This window comes from Pristiophorus japonicus, chromosome 6, assembly GCF_044704955.1.
Source record: "Pristiophorus japonicus isolate sPriJap1 chromosome 6, sPriJap1.hap1, whole genome shotgun sequence".
Lineage (NCBI taxonomy): Eukaryota > Metazoa > Chordata > Chondrichthyes > Pristiophoridae > Pristiophorus > Pristiophorus japonicus.
The window spans coordinates 122826683-122852238 of NC_091982.1; the positions used below are offsets into that span (position 1 = coordinate 122826683).

At 48.8% G+C, this 25556-nt stretch overlaps 1 pseudogene; it reads left to right on the plus strand.

The window, feature by feature from the left end:
• Nucleotides 1–284: 284 nt before the first annotated feature.
• Nucleotides 285–25556, plus strand: part of LOC139266162 (sodium- and chloride-dependent neutral and basic amino acid transporter B(0+)-like) — a 29958-nt pseudogene continuing 4686 nt past the window's right edge.

Genomic DNA, 25556 nt, shown 5'->3' on the forward strand with positions numbered 1-25556 from the left:
GTGAATTGGGCAAGACCTGCAGCGGCACCTTCAAGGACAGCACGTTAGAGCAGTGGGCATCTTGTGATAGACCCTGTAGCAACTCGTACATTCAATTTGGAAGCTTTTTAAGGTTCAAAACCCACAAGTAGCTGCCATAAGAATGATCTCCATCCTGCTTGCCCTGACTGCGGCAGGCCCCCGTAGATTGGAATGTAGCAAATGTAACCCAGCTGGTCAAGAAAAGAGAGAGAGAGAAAATGGTGAACTATAGGCCAGTTTGCCTGACATCAGTAGTAGAGAAAATGCTAGAATCTATTGAGAAACTTGGTAAAAGGGCACTTAGAATATAAAAATATGATTGGTCAGAGTCAGGGCAGTGTCCTGGGTCCAACCATCTTCAGCTGCTTCATCAATGACCTGCCCTCCATCATAAGGTCAGAAGTGGGAATGTTCACTGATGATTGCAGTGTTCAGTTCCATTCACAACTCCTCAGATAATAAAGCAGTCCATGCCCGCATGCAGCAAGACCTGGACAACATTCAGGCTTGGGCTGATAAGTGGCAAGTAACATTCGTGCCACACAAGTGCCAGGCAATGACCATCTCCAACAAACGAGAGTCTAACCACCTTCCCTTGATATTCAACAGCATTACCATCACCGAATCCCCCACCATCAACATCCTGGGGGTCACAATTGACCAGAAATTTAACTGGACCAGCCACATAAATACTGTGGCAACAAGAGCAGGTCAGAGGCTGGGTATTCTGCGGTGAGTGTCTCACCTCCTGACTCCCCAAAGCCTTTCCACCATCTACAAGGCACAAGTCAGGAGTGTGATGGAATACTCTCCACTTGCCAGGATGAGCGCAGCTCCAACAACACTGAAGAAGCTCGACACCATCCAGGACAAAGCAGCCCGCTTGATTGGCACCCAATCCACCACCTTCAACATTCCCTCCCTCCACCATCGGCGCACCGTGGCTGCAGTGTGTACCATCTACAAGATGCACTGCAGCAACTCGCCAAGGCTTCTTCAGCAGCACCTCCCAAACCTGTGACCACTACCACCTAGAAGGACAAGGGCAACAGGCGCATGGGAACACCACCACCTGGAAGTTCCCCTTCAAGTCACACACCATCCTGACTTGGAAATATATCGGCCGTTCCTTCATCGTCGCTGGGTCAAAATCCTGGAACTCCCTCCCTAACAGCACTGTGGGAGCACCTTCACCACACGGATGCAGCGATTCAAGGCAGCAGCTCACCAGCACTTTCTCAAGGGGCAGTTAGGGACGGGCAATAAATGCTGGCCATGCCAGCGACGCCCACATCCCATGAACTAATTTAAAAAAGTCAGCATGTTTTATGAAAGGGAATTCGTGTTTGTGGATGTAACTAGTCTATAAGAGAGATTCAGTGAATGTATTATCAAAGGATTTTCAAAAGGCATTTGATAAGGTGCCACTCAAGAGGTTGTTACACAAGGTTAGGGTTCATGGGATTGGGGATAATATATTAATATGGATTGAGGATTGGTTAACAGACAGGAAACAGAGGGTAAGGATAGATGGGTTATTTTCGGGTGGGCAGGTTGTTACTACTGGGGTGCCGCAAGGATTCAGCTATTCAATATTAATAATAATAACTTTTATTTATATAGTGCCTTTAACGTAGTAAAATGTCCCAAAGTGCTTCACAACAGTGTTACAGACAAACAGATAAATTTGACACCGAGTCACAGAAGAAGTTAAGGCAGATGATCAAAAGCTTGTTTAAAGAGATGGGTTTTAATGAGCATATTAAAGGAGGAAAGAGAGGCAGAGAGGTTGAGAGGTTTGGGGAGGGAGTTCCAAAGTTTAGGGCCCAGGCAGCTGAAGGCACTGCCACTGATGGTTGAGCAGTTATAATGAGGGATTTTCAAGAGGCCAGAATTTGAGGAGCGCAGACATCTTGTGGGATTGTGAGGCTGAAAAAGATTTGAGATAGGGAGGGGCAAGTCCATGGTGTGATTTACAATCTATATCAATGACTTATATGAGGGACCGAGTGTAACGTATCCAGGTTTGCTGACAATACAAAGCTAATTGGGAAAGTAAGCTGTGAGGAGGATGGTCAGAGGCTAGATTGGGTAAATGATTGGGTAAAAAGGTGGCTGCTGGTGTATAATATGGGGAAATGCAAAATGATCCACTTTGGTAGGTAACATGGAAAAGCAGAATATTTTTAAAATAGTGATAGACTAGTAATTATTGGTATTCAGAGGGGTTTGCTTGTCATTGAACATGAATCACAGAAAGTTCACATGCAGGTCCAGCAAGCAATTAGGAAGGCAAAAGGTAGGTTATCCTTTATTGCAAGGAGTTTGCAGTATAAGAGTAAGGACGTCCTGCTGCAATGATCGAGGGCTTTGGTGAGACCGCACCTGGAGTATTGTGTACCTTACCTACTTGCCTTCGAAGGGGTGCAATGAAGGATCACAGGATTGATTTATGGGGTGAGAGTGTTGTCCTCAGAGGAGAGATGGAGTAGAATGGGTCTATACTCTTGAGTTTAGAAGAATGGGAGGTGACCTCAGTGATACATGTAAAATTTTTACAGGGCTTGACAGGGTAGATGCAGGCAGGATGTTTCCCCGGGCTGGGGAGTCTAGAACCAGGGGTCACAGTCTCAGAATAAGGGGTCGGCCATTTAGGACTGAGATGAGGAGAAATTACTTCACTCAGAGGGCGGTGAATCTTTGGAATTCTCTACACCTGAGGGCTGTGGACGCTCAGTCTTTGAGTATATTCAAGGCAGAGAGCGATAGATTTTTGGACACGAAGGGAATCAAGGAATATGGGAATGGAGGGAAAGAGGAGTTGAAGTCGAAGATCAGCCATGATCTTAGTGATTGGCGGAGCAGGCTCGAGGGGCTGTATGGCCTTCTCCTACTCCGATTTCTTATGTTCTTATGCAGTCTTCACTCATGTTTTTATTAACATGTTTGTACAATTTAAGAGTTACCATTAAACGTCCGATCAGGTGATTGGCAAAGGAAGCAAAGGCGATGTAAGAAAAAACTTTTTACGGAGCGAGTGGTTAAAATCTGGAATGCACTGCCTGAAAGGGTGATGGAGGAAGACTCAATTTTAACTTTCAAAAAGGAGTTGGATAGTACATGAAGGAGAAAAATTGCAGGGCTGCGGGGAAAGGGCGGGGGAGTGGGACTAGCTGAGAGTCGGCACGGGCTCGATGGGCCGAATGGCCTTCTTTAGTGCTGCAACCATTCTATGTTTCTAACCCTATTTTCCAAGCTATATGTGACCTCCTTATTTTTCTTACCAAAATGTAATACCTCATACTTAGCGGTGTAAAAATTTGTTTGGTAATTATATTCCCATTCTACAAGTTTATTGATGTCTTCTTGTAACTATTTGCAGTCCTCCTCAGTATTCCCTGTCCCTCCCTCCCAATTTAGTGTCATCCACACATTTAGAAATTGTGGAGGGAAAGTTCGGTAGCGCCCCATAAGGGGCTGTAACTTTTCACTAATAGAAAATTTAGCGCCCGTCGAGATGCCTTGCCAAATTGTGTGAAATTCGGCGTTTTTGCCCCAGGAGTGAGGGTGGTGGGGGGGGGTGGCGTGGGAGGGCGGTAAATGAGGCACTAATGAGCTGGGCACTGCAGCAGCACTATTCACTGCCGCTTACCCAATTTAAGCTGAGTTCCATTCAGCAATCAGCCTTCAATTCTTGACTTCAGCTCCATCTAGCTCTTAAAGGGGAGGACATTTCAACCTGCTGCTGCTCATTTTCAGCATTGCTCAACGTAATCTTTAATCTGTGGACCTGAGCAACATTCCAAAATAGCTGCTGGTAATCGCCCTTCAAAGGAGAGGGCCACACAATTTAACAATGTGGCTCTGGAGGCATTGGTGGGGGCACTCGAGGCAAGGAGGGAATCGCTATTCCCTGCCTCAGAAAGGAGGCCACGTCCACAGGTTTTGCATGCCATGTGGCAAGCGGTGGCCCGGGAGGTGTCAGCCAGCACTGAGGTGCAGAGAGGTCTCACCCAGTGCAGGAAATAATTCTACGAGCTATGTCGGGCGGTCATAGTGAGTACAATCTTCCACACCTCCTCCATACCAGCCTCTCAACCACTGTCCATGCACACTGAGCAAACCACTCAACAACCCAGCATCTGTAGCTCCTCACACTCACATCCTCATCTCACACCTTGTCTACATTCACCGCTACTCAACCACAGCAGGCACATCTTCCGCATACAGAGCTGGACTCTTACTCACATAAGTTCCTTTCTTTTGCAGGCCAAGATGTGCTGGGGTTCACTAACCCGCAGGTAGAGGGCGCCGTGGCCGGCCGAGACGTCAACCCCGTTGGGGGCAACAACGGTATCTTTATCCTCTCTCTTTCTCTGATACCATTTCCCCCTCCACATCCCCCACCCCCCACCCCCCCTCCCCGCACAGCAGAAGGCGTTTATCATTTTCCAGCTCCTGATACTGTCTGTATTCCTTGCTCCATTCCTGCAACACTGCTCTCATCTTAATGTGAGTCTTGTGCCATTTATTATTTCAGATAACCAGGCAGAAGCTGTGCAGCCTGCACTTGAGCCCTCCCAAGAGATTCTGGAGGCAGAGGAAGAGGAGGAAGAGCCTCGGGAGCCCCGGAGGGCGAGTTCACACGTGGGTTCTGCTGCACAGGACACAGATGAGGACCTCGATGGGGAGGCGTTCATACAAAGCGTGATGGCCATGAACTCTGACATGAGAGGTGCAATGGCAAGGAGCCTCTCGGCACGGTAAGGAGGGTGGAGGAGTCCACCTCCAGCAATGCACAGAGCTCTGCGCACACCATGGAGCCCATTATTGCCGTCTGCCTTCGATGGTGGACTCCAAGAGAGACCATGGGGACCCAGACCTCATGACACATGTCATGGGCCATGTGGCAGCTTCCATTGCAGCACAGGCAGAAGCAACTCAACATCTTAGTGCTGTAATGCAGACAATGGTTGGTGGAATCGAGTGTCAGACTGCTCTCATGCAGTCGCAGCTTGGTGCCAGCAGATTGGTGGGGATGGTGAAGTGCTGCTCCAGGGGAGTGGTACTTGGTCAGTGGAGCAGGAACCTGCTGTTCTCTCTCAGGATGACAGCATTCCTGAGCCCACCACTGCCACTCCACCATTGCACTTGTCCCTGCCTATCACTCAGCCAGCACAGACTGCCGCCGCCCAGCCTGAGGTGGTGCAGTCTACAGCTGGGCCTTCCAGGCCCAGAGCTGGTCGAGGGCAACCTGCAAAACCATCTGTAGTCTCTGGCCTTGATACACAGCAGCCTTCCACCTGCCCTGCTGCAGCCACAGGGGAATAGTTAAAGCAAAGAGGGGATATAAGGAAATGTACAAGGGTGATTATTAAATACACTATGAAAGCGTTTATTAGTGTGATATAAATTTGGAATGGAATGTTTAACCTTTGCTGTTGTCTCTCATTTCAGTTTTGGGGCTTTAATATAGAAGGGAAAATGGATGTGGTGATGGGAACATCCAGAGGGACCGGGAAGTGGGATGGAAATCTGTGGAAACAAGCTCTGATGAGATGGTCGTGGACCTCCCTTGCAAGATCGCGATTGACTCGCTGCCTCTTCCATTGCTGTTGCTCCTTCTCCTTGTCCTCCCACTCCTCCTCCTCCTCCTCCTGAGGTGGTGCGGTAATGCCTGGTGGTAATGGCTGTGCTCCCCTGATGGCCAGGTTGTGCAGCATGCAGCAGACGATGATGAACAGGGACACCCACTCAGCCGAGTACTGGAGAGCTCCTCCCGAGCAGTCAAGGCAGCGGAACCGTTGCACTCTGATGGTCTGCTCGATGATGTTCCTGGTGGTGGCATGGCACTCATTGTACAAGTGCTGGACAGGAGTGATGAGGTTATGGAGGGGAGTCATGAGCCAGGTGGAGAGCGGATAGCCCGTGTCGCTGAGCAGCCAGCCGCGAGCTTCATTTGGGGGCTGGAACAGAGCTGGCACACTGGTCTGGCACAGGATGAAAACATCGTGGCTGCTGCCAGCATAGCGGGCATTGATGGTGAGAATTCTGGGTGTATGTGTTCACAGACCAGCTGCGCATTCAGTAAGTGGAAACCTTTGCTGTTACGGAAGACCTCAGGATTGTGATGCGGTGCCCACAAAGTGGCATGGGTGCAGTCAATGGCGCCCTGCACCGTGGGGAAGCCCGCTATCCTGCCGAAGCCACATGCCGCTCGAGCTGCTTCTCTCTGCTCAGGGGGAACAGAGCATCTGTGACCTCGCGGATGGAGCAATGGACAGCAAACTGGGAGATGTTTCCTGTCGCTCCCTGGAACGATCCATTGGCATAGAAATTGAGCGCGATGGTGACCTTGACTGCCACTGAGAAAACCGTCCTCACCCTGGTCTGAGGCTCGAAGTCGGGTTACTGCAAATGACAGAGCTCTGCGTCCACATCCTTGCTGAAATGCAGCCTTCGAACACACTGCTCCTCAATAAAATTGATGTAGAAGAATTGCTGCCAGAATACCCTGGGAGGGTAAGGTCTCCTCTTGTCAGCCCTGTTGGGCCTTTCTCTCTTTCCCCCTCTCTCTCTCTCTTTCTTTTTCTCTCTCTCTCTCTCTCTCTCTCTCTCCCTCTCCCTCTCCCTATTCCTCTCCGCCTTGCTCTATGTCCTTCTCCCTGTCTTTTTCTCTGCCTTTGAAGCCTCTGACGGTGACATAGGAGCAGGAGATTGAGTGCCAACACAGCCCTCATGAAATGAGATAAATATTATGGTTTAAAATCTGCTCTGAACAATACAAGGGAATAGTTAGGAGGCAGAACAATCCTTGAAGTGACAATCACTGAAATCTCTCCACCAGCCACTCTGACTATGTATTCACAAGCTGCAAACAGTAATGGCCGACAAAAATTGCTTTTCAAGATGGCGCCTTTAATTAGCATCCCTCCATCCGACTCCCGACTCCAACTCAACAGCTGAAGCTGCCGTTGCCACCGCCAAGCGGTAAGTGAGGGGGCACGGCTAAACTTCACTTCCAGGGCAGTAATGAGGCACTGCGCACAATGATGACATTATCATCACCGTGCGCAGCCAAGCTTCCTCTGCAAAATCCTGGCCAATTCTGCAGGGGGCGCTGTTCTCGACGTGCCTGGGCGAAAAACCTTTTGTGCCCTGTTAGTGCCTCCCAGAGGCGGTAACGACAGGCACACACAAGAGGCCAATTACGGCACCAGTGTTTTTGATTCTAAAGTCTAAATCGTTATTTTAAATTGTGAACAACAGTGGTCCTAGCACTGATCCTTGTGGAACACCACTGGCCACCTTCTGCCACTGTGAATAGATACCCTTTACCCCTACTCTCTTGTTTTCTGCCTTGAAGCCAGCTAGCGATCCATTCTGCAACTTGTCCCCTGACTCTGCATTCTCTGACCTTGTTCATCAGTCTGTAATGGGGTACCTTATCGAAGGCCTTTTGAAAATCTAGATACATTACATCTACTGCATTACCCTTGTCGACTCTCTATTACCTCTTCAAAAAATTCAATGAAGATGGCCAAGCAAGACTTTCCCTTTTGAAATCCATGTTGATTATTCATTGTTATATTTTTGGTTTCTAGATGTTCTTCTATTCTCTCCTTTAGTAGAGATTCCATTATCTTTCCCACCACCAATGTTAAGCTGACTGGTCAATAGTTCCCTGGACATGTTTTATTTCCCTTCTAAATACAGGTATTATATTATTTCTCCACCAGTCCTCTGGCACTACACCTTTTTCTAATGAATGATTACATATGTGTAGTAATGCCTCTGCTAGATTCTTTTGAAATGTGTGGATGCAATCCATCCAGTCCAGGGGTTTTATCCTGTTTGAGTTTGATTAGTTTATTTAATATATCTCCTCTTATTATTTTATATGCATATATATAATTTCTAATCTCATCTTCCGATACCATGGCTACCTGAGGTGTATCCCTGATAAATACTGAAGCAAAGTAATTATTTAATATTTCTGCCATCTCTCTATTGCTGCCTGTGGTATTATCCCATCCATCCCTTAGTGGCCCTATTCCCATCCCAACCTTCCTTTTTTTATTGATGTGCCTGTAGAATATTTTACTAGTTTGTTTGCTGCTCCTTGATAATTTAATTTCATCGTTTCTCTTTGCCTTCCTAATTGTTTTGGTTTTACTTCTCTCCTAATCTCTTTGTATTCTTCCTCGTCAACCTCTCTCTTGCTGTCCATGTACTTAATTTATGCCTCTTTCCTTACCCTTAACTTTTCCCTTATGTCTTTATGCATCCATGGAGTCTCATTAGTGTTTCGTTTGGTTTAGATTTTTAGCAGAATATATTGTTCCTGCACTCTGTTGAACACCGTTTTAAATGTTTCCCATTGCTGTTCTACATCATTGTTTGCCAATCTTACTGTCTTTTTTATTTTCCCAAATTCCATTCTCAGCTCCTCAAAATCAACTTTTCTCCAATCTATTACCCTGGTCTTCGTCATACTTATATCCTTCTCAATTATTATCATAAGCCATATTATATTATGGTCACTATTGCCTAGATGTTCCCCTGCTTTTACTTCTCTTCAGCCATGATCTTATGGAATGGTGGTGCAGGCTCGAAGGGTCGAATGGCCTATTCCTGCACCTATTTTCTATGTTTCTATGTTTCTCTTACTTACTCTGGTTCATTCCCCATTACTAGCTACAATGGCGAATCCTCCCTTGTTGGGCTTTTTACATATTGTGTTAGAAAGGAGTCCTGTACACATTGTAGGAACTCTATTCCCTTATCCCCTTTACCTGCCTCTTCTGTCCAATTAATATCAGGGTAGTTGAAATTCCCCATGATTATTCTATGTTTTTTTATTAATTTCCCTCATGTTTCTTCCTCCACCTCCCTTCCACTATTAGGTGGTCTGTCGACTACACCTATTAGTGTGATTGATCCTTTATTTTTTTTTATCTACATGGATTCTATTTCTGTCTTACTGATAGCTGCGTCACTTTTTAGTACTGCCATTATATTATCTGCACTAAGTACAGCTATACCCTCCTCCCCTTTTTCCCTCTCTATCTTTTCCAAATATTATACCCTCCAACTCTATAAATCAGCTTAAACACCTCAATTAGATCAAACATCAATCTTCTATACTCAAGGGAATACAAGCCTAGATTAAGCAATCTGTCCTCAAAATGTAATCCCTTCCGCCCCAGAATCATTATGATGAATCTGCGCTAGTGCCTCTCCAAAGCCAATGTATCCTTCCTCAGATGTGATGCCCACAACTGAATGCAGTACTCCAGATGGGATCTAACCAGAGCTTGATATAACTGGAACGAAGTAGTGCGGCCACGCAGCGCTCCAGGGAACCCATGCAGCCGACTTGCCAGCTTTTCAATGCAAAGACCGTGCATGTAAGCTATTTTGTATGGCCCGCAGTGTCCCTTAAAGGGGCCATGCAGCGCCAAAAATAATTAGAGGGAATATTGGCTGGAATGCTTTGTATTTCAGCCCTCTTGATATAAGGGACGACATTCTATTAGTCTTTTAAAAAATTATTTGCTGTACCTGTGCACTAGCATTTAGTTGGACCCCTATATCGCTGCTGCTCCACAGTTCCTAGCTTCTTTCCATATACTCTGATCTTTCTTAAGTCCAAAGTTTATGACCCCACTTACTTAATCTATCAATTTCCCTTCGCCACATTCTGCTCCCATCGACACTATTTACTGTGCCACCTAACTTGTTCATGTCAGCAAACTTGGATACACGGCTCTCTATTCCTTCAGCTAAGTCATGTAGCAATATAGTGAAAAGCTGAAGCTACAGATCCCTGGGAGACAACATGTGTCACATCCTGCCAATTTGAGTACATACCAATGATCCCAACCCTCCTGGGGTTATTTTGGCCAAAACGTGGAAACAGGCACTAAATGGGTGCTGTGCTAATAAGAAACCCCTGTTTGAAAGTTTAGCGCACAATTTTGGTCCTAATTGCTGATTACTATAAATAAACTTGCCTGGAGATAGCTTCAGTTTTAGCACTACAATGTAGTTTAGAACCAATATTGATGGAGCAGTATATGTGGGCTCCTCGCACTCACTTCTAATGAAGACGTGGAGTGCTCTGGCCGGCACACAATGGCACATCGCAACAAGATTCAGGGACTGATGGAAATGGTGCGGCACTGAATGTCCTGTTGGAGGAGGTCCGGAAGGAGAGGGATGTCCTGTACCCATGGCAGTGGGTGGGGGGGAAGGGAGGACACCACCTCACCTTCCTCTTCCTCTCTCCTGCAGCAGCTATTCTGCCTCTCCTAATGTCCTCCTCCCATACCTCGTCCGGGCCAAGGGGATCCCCTAGCAAGATGCCTATGATGAACCATTCCCTTTCTCCTGGTGACTCCTACAAGGTGTCCAATAAGGTTGGAGTAGCGCAACACTTACTCTTTTTAGGTGAAGTCCTCAGAGAATTTCCAGAATAAATGTTGCTCGACGTTGGTGAAGTCTTGATAAAGTGTCCCGGAAAGTCTTCCATTTTTTTTCAGAGATCCTCCTCATAGCTCCAGCAGCAATGACCATGAAATGGTGAGTATCCCTTTAAGTAGCACTTGAAATCCACATCAACGCTGTGTTTACTCCCAAACAGCTCGTCGCTGTTAGGAGAGGTCATTAGGACAAGCATTAGCCATCAAAATGTCGTGCAGCCCCTTTAATGAGCGCTAGCAGGCTTTTTAAGCGACAATCAGCCCCTTGATGAGGCTCCGGATGGCTGTTCATAGCACAGTCTTCAACTCCTTTACCAAGATGGCGTCTTGCGGGCTAAAGCAGCGTTTCAGCTCAAGACTCCATCTTGGCCACCTCGGTTGATCTTTAGCACCTGAACGCGTGGCCAAAAATCGTGCCCACGTCTCCTTCCTCCTAACCAATTCCATATCCAATCCAATAGGTTGCCTCCAATCCCATCCACTCACATTTCTGCTTGCAGTCTCTTATGTGGAACCTTGTCGAATGTTTCTGGAAGTCCATCTAAATAACATCCATAGACACTCCCTTATCTCCCATGTTTAGTTGCCTCCTCCAAAAATTCAACTTGGTTTGTTAGACATGACTGACCCTTTACACGTTCATGCTGATTCTCTCTGGTTAATTCATGTTTATCCAAATGTTCAGTCACTCTGCGCCTTACAATAGATTCTAGTAACTTCTCCACAACATACGTTAGACCAATAGGCCAATAATTTCCCAGTTTATCTCTCTTACCCTTCTTAAATAGTGGAGGAATACTTGTGAAGTTACGCTTTGATAGGAGAGCTGAGAAGATTGAGGGGTGACCTGATGGAAACTGTTACGATTATAAAGGGTAATGATAGAGTAAACAATGATATTGTTCACACTGGTGGCAAGTTGGTAAGGAGAAATTAAATTAATCACAGAAGAGGTAAAGGGGAGGTTAGAAATGATGCTTTACACAGCATTTGGTTAGAAGGTGAAATTCTGTGCCACAAACCATTGTTGAAGCAGAGACCATTAATTCCTTGAAATGATAGCTGTTTGAAACAGAAAATGGAGGAGAATTGGGAATCAATCAGTGAGTAGGATTAGATTTGGTGGCTCATGTGAAGAGATGTTCCATTGCAGACTGGATGGGTGAATGTCCCTTTTGCTTGCTGTAATATTCTATGATTGAACAATTCTAAGGACTGTTAAGGCCTTGGTTATGGTCTGTCAGGAGGAACTCATGCAGAATTACACAGGAGGAGATATAAATGATTCCTGAGCGCAAGCTCAGAGCTGGAGTTAGTTAACTGCACAAGGGGCAAGGTGTTGAAGTATCATTGTAAAGTTGATGGAGAATGAAATGTAGCCGAGGGTTTCAGCCCCACAACATGACTGCAGTGTCTATCCTTAGCTTCTAGTGAAGGAGGAGACCACAGCCACGGAGTGCATTTAAAAAAATGTTTTGCCGAGCGTGGGTGGCAATCCAGGTGGCAATGCCCGATGGTGCCCTCCAATATTGACCTCCCCCACTGGAATTTGCGAGGTAAGTGGGTGTAATGTATTTGCCTCAGGGGTTCTTTGCTTAAAAATTCATAGCCACACATTGCTATTAAGAACTCGTTGGTTTATTAGCAAAAGGTTTAACAATCACACTACACATTACCCGTTCATCCACCAGGCTCACAACCACCTGCCTCATCGTGGGTCCCCCAAACCCAACTGGCTGAGGTTTTATTGAGTCTTGTGAATAACACGTGACTGGCTAAGCCACTCCCAACTCAACAGCTCTACAACTATTTTGAGTTGTACCTGTAAATCAAGTGTCTCCTGATTAAAGGGCAATAAACCGACAAATAAACAAATTAATCTTTAGACATAACGTGGTTCAAATTAAAATTTGGTTGCCAGGGGTGATAATGCACTCCAGTCCCTCCGGTGCCCACCGCGTGCTCCATCTCCAGGGACACCCTGGCTCGGATGTAACCGCGGAAGAGAGGCAGGCAGTCGGGCTGAATGGCCCTCTCAACCGCCCGCTGCCTGGACCGGTTAATGGCCACCTTGGCCATGCCCAGGAGCAGTCCTACGAGGAGACCTTCCGACCTACCCGCTCCCCTCCGCACAGGGTGCCCAAAGATCAGGAGTGTGGGACTGAAGTGCAACCAGAATTTGAGGAGCAGCCTCAACAGCTCTACAACTCTTTTGAGTTGTAAATCAAGTGCCCCTGATTAAAGAGCACTAAACCGACAAATAAACAAATGACTCTTTAGACATTACATGGTTCAAAATTAAAATTTGGTTGCCGGGGTTGATAATGTGCTCCAGTCCCTCTGGTTGGAGAACAAAACAGTTAAATCAAGTGCCCCCTGATCTGGGGGACACTCCATCAACTTATCAATGCCCTTTTTTTGGTGTTTTTTTGGGGGTTTTTTTGGGTGATTTTTGTGGGAGTTTTTTATGGTTTTTTTGGGCAGTAAAACCATTCATTTTACAAGTGCCCCCTATAAAAGGGGAGGGGGACACTAAAACCGGCAATTAAAACAAATTAAACTTTAAAACATATAAAATCAAATTAAAATTTGGTTGCCGGGGGTAACGATGCACTCCAGTCCCTCCGGTGCCCACCTCTCGCGGAAGGCCGCGAGCGTACCGGTGGACACCGCGTGCTCCATCTCCAAGGGCACCCTGGTGCGGATGTACGTGCGGAAGAGAGGCAGGCAGTCAGGTTGCACGACCCCCTCGACCGCCCGCTGCCTGGACCGGCTGATGGCCCCCTTGGCTGTGCCCAGGAGCAGTCCTAAGAGGAGGCCCTCGGACCTAGCCGCTCCCCTCCGCACTGGGTGCTCAAAGATCAGGAGTGTGGGACTGAAGTGCAACCAGAAATTGAGGAGCAGCCTCAACAGCTCTACAAACCTGTGAGCATACTCACAGATGCATACATTACAGTGGGAGTCCCATCTCGTTTGCACGTGGTTGGTGGAAACAAGAAGCACCTCGAACGTATTTCTACCATCTGCCCGTCCCACGCTGCCAGCTCTCCCCTCCCCCCCGCAATCATTACCTCCACCCAGGCCATTCACCCATGATCCTGGTTCAGATCTGATTGGCTCCATGAGCAAGAGGCAATGATGAATTAAATTCATCTCCAATTTTGTTTCTTTGCTGAATTTGTTCTTGTCTTACTGTGCCGCTCTTATTCAAGTAACGAAACAGCCTCCGGACCTCCCTCGGGAATTAACTCTTAAATTAAAAAAAGGAGGTAATATGCTCGTATATAATCCACACTGTTATTTAATTTTCTGTCTTTGTTCCTTTAGAAATGCAGTTTTACAACATACAAGTTCAATTAATGAGACTGGGACGATAGTCTGGCACCTCGCACTCTGCCTGCTTCTTGGCTGGCTGGTAGTTTGCATAGTGCTGTGAAGAGGAATCAAGTGTTCAGGAAAGGTAAAAACTAACTTTGGAAAAGAACATAAGAACATAAGAATCAGGAGCAGCAGTAAGCTATTCGGCCCCTCGAGCCTGCTCTGCCATTCAATCAGATCATGGCTGATCTTCGACCTCAACTCCACTTGCCTGCACTATCCCCATATTCCTTGATTCCCTTAATATCCTCAAATTTATCTCTGTCTTGAATATACTCAATGACTGAGCATCTGGGACAGAGAATTTCAAAGATTCACCACCCTCTGAGTGAAGAAATTTCTCCTCATCCCAGTCCTAAATGGCCGACCCCTTATTCTAAGACTGTGATCCCTGGTTCTAGACTCCCCAGCCAGAGGAAACATCCTCCCTGCATCTACCCTGTCAAGGCCTATAAGGATTTTGTATGTTTCAATGAGATCACCTCTCATTCTTCTAAACTCTAGAGAATATAGGCTGAGCCTGTTCAATCTCTCCTCATAGGACAATCCCCTTAAACAGCAGTTGTATGTCGGCCCAGACTGTAGGGAAAGGGTATTAAGAAATTGAATAAGAAAATTAAGACAAAGTGTGCCCTAGTGACAGGCCTGAATCTGCGGATTGGTGACCCAATGCACTATGTGATAGCTCCTGAGGTTCAGATATTGGTGCATGAGGTGTTAGCTGGTGGGGAACGTTGCCCTGTGTGCATCCCCATGATCGGTGTTGCGGCATACTCTGCAAGGTGGTGCTGCCAAGCTTCAGGCCACAGGTTGGTCATTACTGTCCCTTGCTTGTGCCAGCCTTCTTCTGTATGGTATTTCTGACCCAGATGCTGAGATACGCTCCCCTCTCCCGCCTGCCAGTCATTCTCAGATAGATATGACGAGGGCTGCAGAAATGGTTGGTGACACCTTGTCAGCTGCAGCCAATCGGAGAAGCCTAGCTCCTGATCACGCTGCCATCCCTTCTTTCATGTAGTACTGCATAAAGCATGATGTGGTCAGGATTATTCTGAAGAATCAGCTGGCATAAAGGTTGGTCAGGCAATCAAATATTGTAGTAAAGCTCCTCTGGCTGAGGAGCCCCCACCTGCACTGTGTCGGATAAAGCACGGCCATTTCACCTTTCTTTGCAGATGCAGATGCCGATCTTTTAGGTACATAAGAACATAAGAAATAGGAGCAGGAGTAAGCCCTACAGGCCCTCGAGCCTGCTCCGCCATTCAATAAGATCACGGCTGATCATTGACCTCAACTCCACTTTCCCGCCCAATCTGCATATCCCTTGATTGCCCTAGCCTCCAAAAATCTATCTATCTCGGCCTTGAAAATATTCACAGACTCAGCATCCACAGCCCTCTGGGGTAGAGAATTCCAAAGATTCACAACTCTCTGAGTGAAGAAATTACTCACCTCTGACTTAAATGGCCTACCCCTTATCCTGGGACTGTGTCCCCTGGTTCAAGACACTCCAGCCTGGGGAAACAATCTCTCAGCACCTACCCTGTCAATCCCCTTCAGAATCTTGTATTCAATGAGATCACCTCTCATTCTTCTAAACTCCAGAGACTATAGACCCATTCTGCACAATCTCTCATCATAAGACAGCCCTCTCCTCCCAGGAATCAATCTAGTGAACCTCCGTTGTACTGCCTCCAAGGCAAGTATATCCTTCGTTAGATAAGGAGACCGAAACTGTGCACAGTACTCCAGGTATGGTCTCACCAAGGCCCTGTACAATTGTAGCAAGATTTGGCAGCCATACACGCAAGATGTTTGAGCAGTCATACGTGCTCAGTCCTCTGCACTGCTCTCAAACATGTCTTCGATTATTCCCATTGACACTCACAGGTGCCTGGAACAGGAGGTAGGGGCAAAAAAAACAAATGCATTAATGACTGGCATGAAATAAAGCAAAAGCATTAACATCTCAGAAATGGCCCGTCTGAACCACTGTGGACCCTTTCAAGGTCCCTGCTCATAAGTTGTTCTCCCTGCGGGCACCACTTATCTTATTTGTGTGATGTTGCTGAGCACAAACATCTCCTGTGTGTGCAGACATTGCAACAGTGACGATATTTCAAAAGCTCTTGATTGGTGGTGAAGTGCTTTGGGTCATCCGAAGGATTTTAATTGTCATGGCAGTTGGTTTGCTAGGTTTGATTTTCATGTTTTTATTTGAGTGAAGTAAGCAACAAATGTAGTGATGCAATCTATGGATAAAGCTCACTCCATTTGTCCCATTGCACTTATTGGAATGTTTTGCCACTTTGATCATCAATACAAATACGTTAGAATAATATTTTGCTATTTAGAGTCACTATGCAGCTTAACTAGACCCTTCATGTAGTTATTGTCTCCTGCTGCATTCCCTGTATTGATTACAATACGATTAGTTTTGTGTTCAATTGGATTCAATGTTGTAAATGTTACACCAGGAATACAGGCAACTCTAACAAGCTACTCTCCATTTTCAGGTGATGTATTTCATTGTGACATTCCCTTATCTGATCCTTATTTTAATTCTAATCTGAGGAGTTACCCTGGACGGAGCCTATAAAGGAATTGCATTCTACATCAGGAGCCAGTCAGACTTCTCAAAACTGGCTGATGCTGAGGTAAACACAGCATGCAGATATCTTAGTCAGCAAATTGTATATTTCTCTCTATTTTTCTGTGTATTTAACCACATATTCAAGGGGCGGTAAACATCTGGGACTAGGACTTTCTGCGCCGGGCACCCCTGCCGTTGAATTCGGCTTCCAGACCCTCAAAGGAAGCGAAGCGCAATCTCGCGTGCTCCACTTCCATTGGCGGGGGGGGTACCAGAGCGTTATTGGGGTGTTGACACGGTTCAACGCCCCTCCCCTTCACTTAAAGGGCCGGGCCGCTACGCACTATGCACAGCCTCTGATGGGCTCCACTGGGCCACCAGAGAAGCATGTGACGGGCCAGCAGCCCGCCACCCAACACGGAGTGCCGGGCTGCACGATGGCGGCCCAGACCACACTATGGCGCAATCGTAGAGCCAACCCAAGAGTCGGCAGGCAAAAAAGATGGCGGCCCGGGGCTGGTGCTCTCCTCTTTAAGGAGCGCCCCGAGAACAGATAATGGCCAGCTTCTTGGCCCGTGGGTCAATTTCCCCCACGGTGAGGAGTCGGTACGGGGCAGTGAGGGTTCGGTGTGGGGCGGTGAGAGGTCAGGGAGGGGCTGCGGGGGGGTCGGCGCGGGGCGGAGAGGGGTCGGGGAGGGGCGGAGGGGTCGGGGAGGGGCGGAGAGGTCGGGGAGGGACGGTGAGGGTTCGGTGTGGGGCGGTGAGGGGTCAGGGAGGGGCTGTGAGGGGTCGGCGCGGGGCGGTGAGGGGTCGGGGAGGGGCGGTGAGGGGTCGGGGAGGGGCGGAGAGGTCGGGGAGGGACGGTGAGGGTTCGGTGTGGGGCGGTGAGGGGTCAGGGAGGGGCTGTGAGGGGTCGGCGCGGGGCGGTGAGGGGTCGGGGAGGGGCGGAGGGGTCGGGGAGGGGCGGTGAGGAGTTTGCGTGGGGCGGTGAGGGGTCGGGGAGGGGCGGTGAGGGGGTCAAGGAGGGGCGGAGGGGTCGGGGAGGGGCGGTGAGGGGTCGGGGAGGGGCGGTGAGGAGTTTGCGTGGGGCGGTGAGGGGTCGGTGCGGGGCGGTGAGGGGTCGGGGAGGGGCGGTGAGGGGTCGGGGAGGGGCGGTGAGGGGTCAGTACGGGGCGGTGAGGGGTCGGCGCGGAATGGTGAGGGGTCGGCCGAGGCGGTGAGGGATCGGCAGCACGCAAATGACGTCATTGCCGGTTGCCCGGCAGACTGGGGCGCTAACCACGGGGCGCGGCACTGCCATGGTAACGCCTCCGCAAACTCCTGAGCAACTCCCGTGCCTCCCTCCTCTGGGCGAAAAGACTCCTTTTGAAAAGGGGCAAGTTGGCCCCTCAAGTTATAAATTTAGTGCTGCATCTCGAGGTAAAGTTAGCAGGTGGAATGGGAGCTGATGCCTGGATTATTCCCTTGAATGCTCCATGTTGCAGTGAGCATCTTGCAAGATGTGTTATTACATATACATATACGTGGAGCTATTTTTATCAATTTACAGTTGGGGTATAAGCAAAAGAATGCTTAATGTGTTTGTACAATATTCCGCTGTCTGCTTTTTTTAATGTAGGTGTTAACCTGCATATTTTAAATAAGTTAACACCTTCGCTAAAGTCATCATCGAAATGAGGATGACCCGCATCCACGCCAAAGAAAGGATGAGTTCACAGGTGTTTCGAAAGAAGAACCCAAACTACATCCTCAAGGTTGGAAGATAGGTTATTTAACATGTGGTGGTCACCACACGGGCTTGACAGAGCTAGGTCTCGGTCCAGTGGCAAGGGTTGACCAGAATGACTGGAGACCTGCTCTGCTGCACGGACCTAGTGTGTACAAATATTGCAGTGTGGGCTGGCCCGAGCTTCCCCTGGGCCCCTGGCCTCGAACTCACGCCTCTCCTGGGCTCCAATCACGTCCCTCCACAGTCTCTCGCTACTCCTTCGCCCCAGTTTTGCCGCTCCTGCTGTATCTGCCCACGCTCCAATCACTGACCTGGACCTTGCTGATGTCACTCTTTGTTGCCGTCGCCCTCCTGCACCAGCTCGCGTTGTACCTTGTAGTGACATGCCTCCACACTGCTCCCAGGCCGCTGCTCGCCGCTCCGTTTATGGCCCCGACCTGCTGCTGATGGTCTCTCGCAGGTCGGGGCCTCCACGCTGTTCCCAGGCCGCCGCTAAAGTAACAGACAAAGTAATGTCAATAGTCATCTACCACAATCGGCAACAGTAATTTCTGGGCTTTGTTCATGTTAACATTTTTATGACTTTGTGAATTTTGTACTCAAATAACAAATCCCAAGTTAGCACTCGAGAACAGAACATTTTCCCAGAGACTTTCCCTAAAGCCCCCCACCGCCCAGAAACACCGCTAATGTTCTGCAAATAACGCTGGGGAAAATCTCCATAATGAAGGTAAGAAATACCGCCTGCCGAGAAAATGGATCTTGCACCAGTATTCTTGGTGGTTTCTCGGGGTTTAAGGGGAAACTAAGTGAAACAGGCAGTTCTTAAAATGTTTTTAAAAATTGACTCCGAGGCTGCGGTTGGGCCCAGGGAGGGAGAAAACTTCAAAAAACATTTTCGCCAAAAAAAAATAAAAAGTTAAAAAACATTCCCAAGTTAGTTTTACACCTAATCGCTGTTTTACAATTTAAAAAACAAATAAAGAACCTTTAACTTACCTTTCTTTGCAGAATGCTCACCTACCGCCCGGTTTAAGCAGCTTTCACATGGCGGTTCCCTCGGCGATCTGGACGTTCTGGAGGCCAAACTTACGCTCCGGCGATTCTCTCGGCGGTGCACGTCAGCGGTGTGCTCCCGGCGGGCGCTTCGAGATTTGGGCGGTTCCATTCAAAAAGTAAGGGGGAACCTTCACCGGGCAGTTTCTCTCCCAAAAACAGTTGTACCGTCGAGAAAACGGCCAAAAATAAAGGTGGAAGTCTCCCCCTATGGGAGTAAAATAGTTCGGGCCTGATTTCTGCCATAGTGGCTAAGTTTTCACTCACCTTGCCAGTCACCTGTAAAATAATCTGCCCGCTGTTAAACTCGAGATAGATTTTGAGGAAGATATCACACTGACCAGGAAGGTCCAAGTATCAATTCCTGGCCTGCACTGAGTGACCTGGCCCAGGATTGTGGCAGCAGTGTTACCGTTGCCCACAGTGCTTCTGCACCAAGAAAGGAAGAGAATGAGACAAATCCACGCCCCTGGTGATTATCCAGCAACTCATGCTGCCCGTGTGATGCATGTGATGGCAGGATTGGGATTTGTTGTGATCTCCTGCACCATTGGTTCATTCAAATCGGGCTCTCAAATGGACAATGGCCACGTGACCATGACACTGGATGCTGACAGTGAACCCAGGTGAGTTAATGCCTTCATGAGAGCAGGGCAGGGAGCGGGAAGCAAAACATTGGCAAATGTTTGAGATATCGGGAAAAAGTCCAAGAAATTTCTTTCACTGCTAATTAATTCCACCTTACATTTATCAGGTTTGGAAAGATGCTGCAACACAAACTTTCTACTCTCTGTCCGTGTCCATGGGAAGTTTAACAACACTGTCATCCTACAACAAATTCCACAACAACTGTTACACAGACAGCATCATTATCAGTGTTATTGATTTTGTTACAAGTGTGCTTGCTGGATTTGTCATCTTCTCCATCCTTGGACACATGGCTTATATGCAAAACGCGACTGTTTCACAGCTTACAGAGTCAGATATCTGTAATATTAAACATATCTTATCCATGCAATATCAAAAATCAAATTATACCAACTCACTTTACTGATATTGAATTCCCTCTGCAATGTTTTGCCCATTTTACCACATTATCATATCATTACAGCTTCCTTTGGTCCACAGAATTATTTAATATGTCTCCTATTTTTATATTGTTTGTAAATTTAGAGACTGTTCTAGCCCTTTATAGGTATTTTTTTCAATGTTACAATGTGTAACACCACTTTTCTCAATCGCTTAGGCTTGGATGGGCTACCTCTCCAGTGGAATGAAAATTGGGGGTGGGTGGGAGGGGTTGTGGGGGTGTCAGGGAGGGGATGTGGGGGGAGGGGGTGTGGAGGTGGGGGGAGAGTGTGTGGGGATGGGGGGAGTAGGTGTGGGGGGAGAGGCGGTGTGGGGAGTGGGTGTGGGGGCATCGGGAAGAGAGTGTTGGGGAGAGGGTATGTTTTTTGGGGGAAAGGGTGTGGGGGAGAGGGTATGTGGGTGGGGGAGATGGTGTTGGGGAGAGGGTGTGGGGGTGGGATGAGTGAGTGTGGGATTGTCGGATGGGGGAGTGGGGGTGTTCGGGAGGGTGTTTGGGGGGAGGGGGTGTGTGGGTGTTGGGAGTGGGTGTGGGAGTATCGGGGAGGGGGTGTGGGGGGAGTGGGTGTGGGAGTGTCGGGGAGAGGGTGTGGGGGGAGTGGGTGTGGGAGTGTCGGGGAGGGGGTGTGGGGGTGTTGGGGAGGGTGTTTGGGGGGAGTGGGTGTGGGGGGAGGGGGTGTGTGGGTGTTTGGAGTGGGTGTGGGAGTATTGGGGAGGGGCTGTGGGGGGAGGGGGTGTGGGGGTGTTGGGGAGGGTGTTTGGGGGGAGTGGGTGTGGGGGGAGGGGGTGTGTGGGTGTTTGGAGTGGGTGTGGGAGTGTTGGGGAGGGGGTGTTGGGGGAGTGGGTGTGGGAATGTCAGGGAGGGGGTGTGGAGGAAGGGGGTGTGAGGATGTTGGGGAGGGGGTGTGGGGGGAGGGGGTGTGGGGGTAGCGGGGAGGGGATGTGGGGGGAGGGGGTGTGGAGGTTGGGGGAGAGTGTATGGGGGTGGGGGGAGAGGGTGTGGGGGAGAGGGGTGTGGGGGTGGGGGGAGTAGGTGTGGGGGAGAGGCGGTGTGAGGAGTGGGTGTGGGGGTGTCGGGGAGAGGGTGTGGGGGAGGGGATGTGGGGGTGTCGGGAGGAGGTGTGTGGGAGGAGTGGGTGTGGGAGTGTCGGGGAGGGCGTGTGGAGGTGTTGGGGAGGGTGTTTGGGGGGAGTGTGTGTGGGGGGAGGGGTGTGGGAGTGTCGGGGAGAGGGTATGGTGGGAGTGGGTGTGGGAGTGTCGGGGAGGGGTTGTGGGGATGTTGGGGAGGGTGTTTGGGGGGGAGTGGGTGTGGGAGTGTTGGGGAGGGTGTTTGGGGGGGAGTGGGTGTGGGAGTGTTGGGGAGGGGCTGTGGGGGGAGCGGGTGTGGGAATGTCAGGGAGGGGATGTGGAGGAAGGGGGTGTGAGGGTGTTGGGGAGGGAGTGTGGGGGGAGGGGGTGTGTGGGTGTTGGGAGTGGGTGTGGGAGTATCGGGGAGGGGCTGTGGGGGGAGTGGGTGTGGGAGTGTCAGGGAGAGGGTGTGGGGGGAGTGGGTGTGGGAGTGTCGGGGAGGGGGTATGGGGGTGTCGGGGAGGGGGTGTGGGGGTGTTGGGGAGGAGGTGTGGTGGGAGTGGGTGTGGGAGTGTTGGGGAGCGGCTGTGGGGGGAGTGGGTGTGGGAGTGTTGGGGAGGGGGTGCAGGGGAGAGGGTGTGGGGTTTTGGGGAGTGGGTGTGGCGGTGGGGGGAGGGGGCATTGGGGTGTCGGGGAGGGATGTGGGGGCAGGGGATGTGGGGGTGTCGGGAAGAGGTGTGGGGGGAGCGCGTGTGGGGGTGTTGGGGAGGGGTTGTGTGGTGTGTGGGGAGGGGGCATTGGGGTGCCGGGGAGGGGTGTGGGGGTGTCAGGGAGTGGATGTGGGGGGAGAGGGTGTGGAGTGTGGGGGGAGTGGATGTGGGGGTGTTGGGGAGGGGGTGTCGGGGAGGGGGTGTGTCAGGGAGGGGTGTGGAGGTGGGGAGAGAGTGTGTGGGGGTGTCGGGGAGTGGGTGTGGGGATGTCGGGAAGGGGCTGTGGGGGTGGGGGGAGTGGGTGTGGGAGTGTCGGGGAGGGGTGTGGGGGGAGGGGATGTGGGGGCGTCGGGAAGGAGTGTGGGGGGAGCGGGTGTGGGTTGGGGAGAGTTGGTGTGGGGGCTAAGCCACTCACAACTCAACAGCTCAGCCAACCTGTGAGCATCCTCGTGGGTTCATACATTACACCAATGAAAGAACTGGGCAAAGGCGAGAATGCCAAACGACTATGGCTGGTCAGATGCTGCCTTCCATGCCTTGATCTGGGCTCCATCTAATCTATGGTGACTTTCTCTGGGACCTGTTGTAACACTCTTCTTCCCTCCTGTCCACTAGAACAACCTGGTTAAATCAACAACAATTGTTGTAACGTCCTAAATTCAATACATGTGCTGGTTTGCACATGTGCACCTTCATATCTGTTCGCTGTTGAGTAATGGGATTGTACCAACGAGTTATCAGCCACGCTTACAATGCATTGCTCATAGCTCCAAGGAACCAGGTATATTAGTGCCGAAGGGATCAGTGTTGGGACACCCACTTTTTACAATCTATATTAAGGACTTGGAAGAAGGGACTGAGTTTTAAGTAGCAAGTTTGCTGACGATACAAAGGTGGGAGGAAAAGCAATCTGTGAGGAGGATACAAAAATTCTGCAAAAGGACATAGACAGGCTAAGTGAGTGGGCAAAAATTTGGCAGATGGAGTATAATGTTGGAAAGTGTGAGCTCATTCACTTTGGCAGAAAAAAATCAAAGAGCAAGTTATTATTTAAATGGAGAAAGATTGCAAAGTGCTGCAGTACAGCGGGACCTGGGGGTACTTTGTGCATGAAACACAAAAGGTTAGTATGCAGGTACAGCAAGTGATCAGGAAGGCCAATGGAATCTTGGCCTTTATTGCAAAGGGATGGACTTTAAAAGCAGGAAAGTCTTGCCACAGCTATACAAGATATTGGCGAGGCCACACCTGGAATACTGTGTGCTGTTTTGGTTTCCATATTTACGAACGGATATACTTGCTTTGGAGGCAGTTCAGTGAAGGTTCATTAGGTTGATTCCAGAGATAAGGTGGTTGACTTATGTGGAAAGGTTGAGTAGGTTGGGCCTCTACTCATTGGAATTCAGAAGAATGAGAGGTGATCTTATCGAAACATATAAGATTATGAGGGGACTTGACATGGTGGATGCAGAGAGGATGTTTCCACTGATAGGGGAGACTAGAACTAGAGGGAATAATCTTAGAATAAGGGGCCATCCATTTAAAACTGAGGTGAGGAGAAATTTCTTCTCTCAGAGGGTTGTGGATCTGTGGAGTTCGCTGCCTCAGAGAGCGTGGAAGCTGGGTCATTGAATAAATTTAAGGCAGAAATAGACAGTTTCTTAAATGATAAGGGAATAAGGGGTTATGGGGAGCGGGCAGGAAAGTGGAGCTGAGTCCATGATCGGATCAGCCATGATCTTATTAAATGGCGGAGCAGGCTCGAGGGGCCATATGGCCTACTCCTGCTCCTATTTCTTATGTTCTTATGTTCTTATTACTACTAATATACAATAACAACAATAACATTAACTCACATGTACACACCACTTTTAACTTAGAAAAATGTCCCAAGGCACTTCAGAGAAGCGTGAGGAGAACTGGATACCACCATCAATCGTATGTCATAGAATCATAGAAATTTACAGCACTAAAGGAGGCCATTTCGTGTCCTTGCCGGCCGACAAAGAGCTATCCAGCCTAATCCCACTTTCCAGCTCTCGATCCATAGCTCTGTAGGTTACGGCACTTCAGGTGCACGACCAAGTACTTTTTAAATGTGGTGAGGGATTCTGCCTCTACCATCCTTTCAGGCAGTGAGTTCCAGACCCCCACTGCCCTTGGGTGAAGACATTTACCATTAAAGACCCTCTAGACCTTCTACCAATTACTTTAAATCTATGCCACCTGGTTGTTGACCCCTCTGCTAAGGGAAATAGGTCCATCCTATCCACTCTATCTAGGCTCCTCATAATTTTATACACCTCAATAAGGTCTCCCCTCAGGCTCCTCTGTTCCGAAGAAAACAAACCCAGCCTATCCAATCTTTGCTCAAAGCTAAAATTCTCCAGTCCAGGCATCATCCTTGTAAATCTCCTTTGTACCCTCTCATGCAATCACATCTTTCCTGTAATGTGGTGACTAGAACTGCACGCAGTACTCCAGCTGTAGCCTAACCAGTGTTTCATGCAGTTCAAGCATAATCCATCTGCTCGTATATTCTATGCTTTGGCTAATAAAGGCAAGTATCCCGTATGCCTTCTTAACCACCTTATCTACCTGGCCTGCTACTTTCAGGGATCTGTGGACATGCCCCTCCAAGGTCCCTCTGTTCCTCTACACTTCTCATGTCCTACCAGTTAATGTGTATTTTCTTGCCCTCCTCAAATGCATTACTTCACATTTCTCCAGTTTGGATTGGATGTGGACTGGGAGCAATAGCATGGTGGTTATGGTACTGGATCAATCCAGAGGCGTGGACTAATAATCTGGAGACAAGAGCTCAAATCCCACCACAGCAGCTGGGGAATTAAGTTCAGTTAATTAAATACATCTGGAATTAAAAATAAAATACTAGTATCAGTAATTGTGAACATGAAACTACTGGAATGCTGTAAAAATCCATCTGATTGACTATTGTCCCATAGGGAAGGAAATCTGCCGCTATATGTGATTCCAGACCCACAGCAGTGTGCTTGACTCTTAATTACCTTGAAATGGCAGCTCAACACCTTCTCGAGGATAATTAGGGATGGGTAATAAAGGCTGCCGTTGCTGCCAACGCCCACAGACTGTGAACAAATAAATAAAAAATAAATGAGAACTGGATCTCAATCGGGACCGGATGTGGCTGCCTCTGCTTGTACTGGTACCGTTTGCATAGGGGAGTGCACAGCATAATAGCCTTCAGGGACCTGTGTACTGGAATTGCTCATACAAGTTATTCTAGATGGTGCCATGCACTTCACGGATCTCTGAAACCACCTTCTGTGGCTGAAAAGAGATCCTGGCTTTATAAATAGAGGCATAAAGTTGAAAAGCAAGGATGTTATCCTAAATCTTGGTAAAACACTAGTTAGGCCTCAGCTTGCATATTGTGTACAATTCTGAGC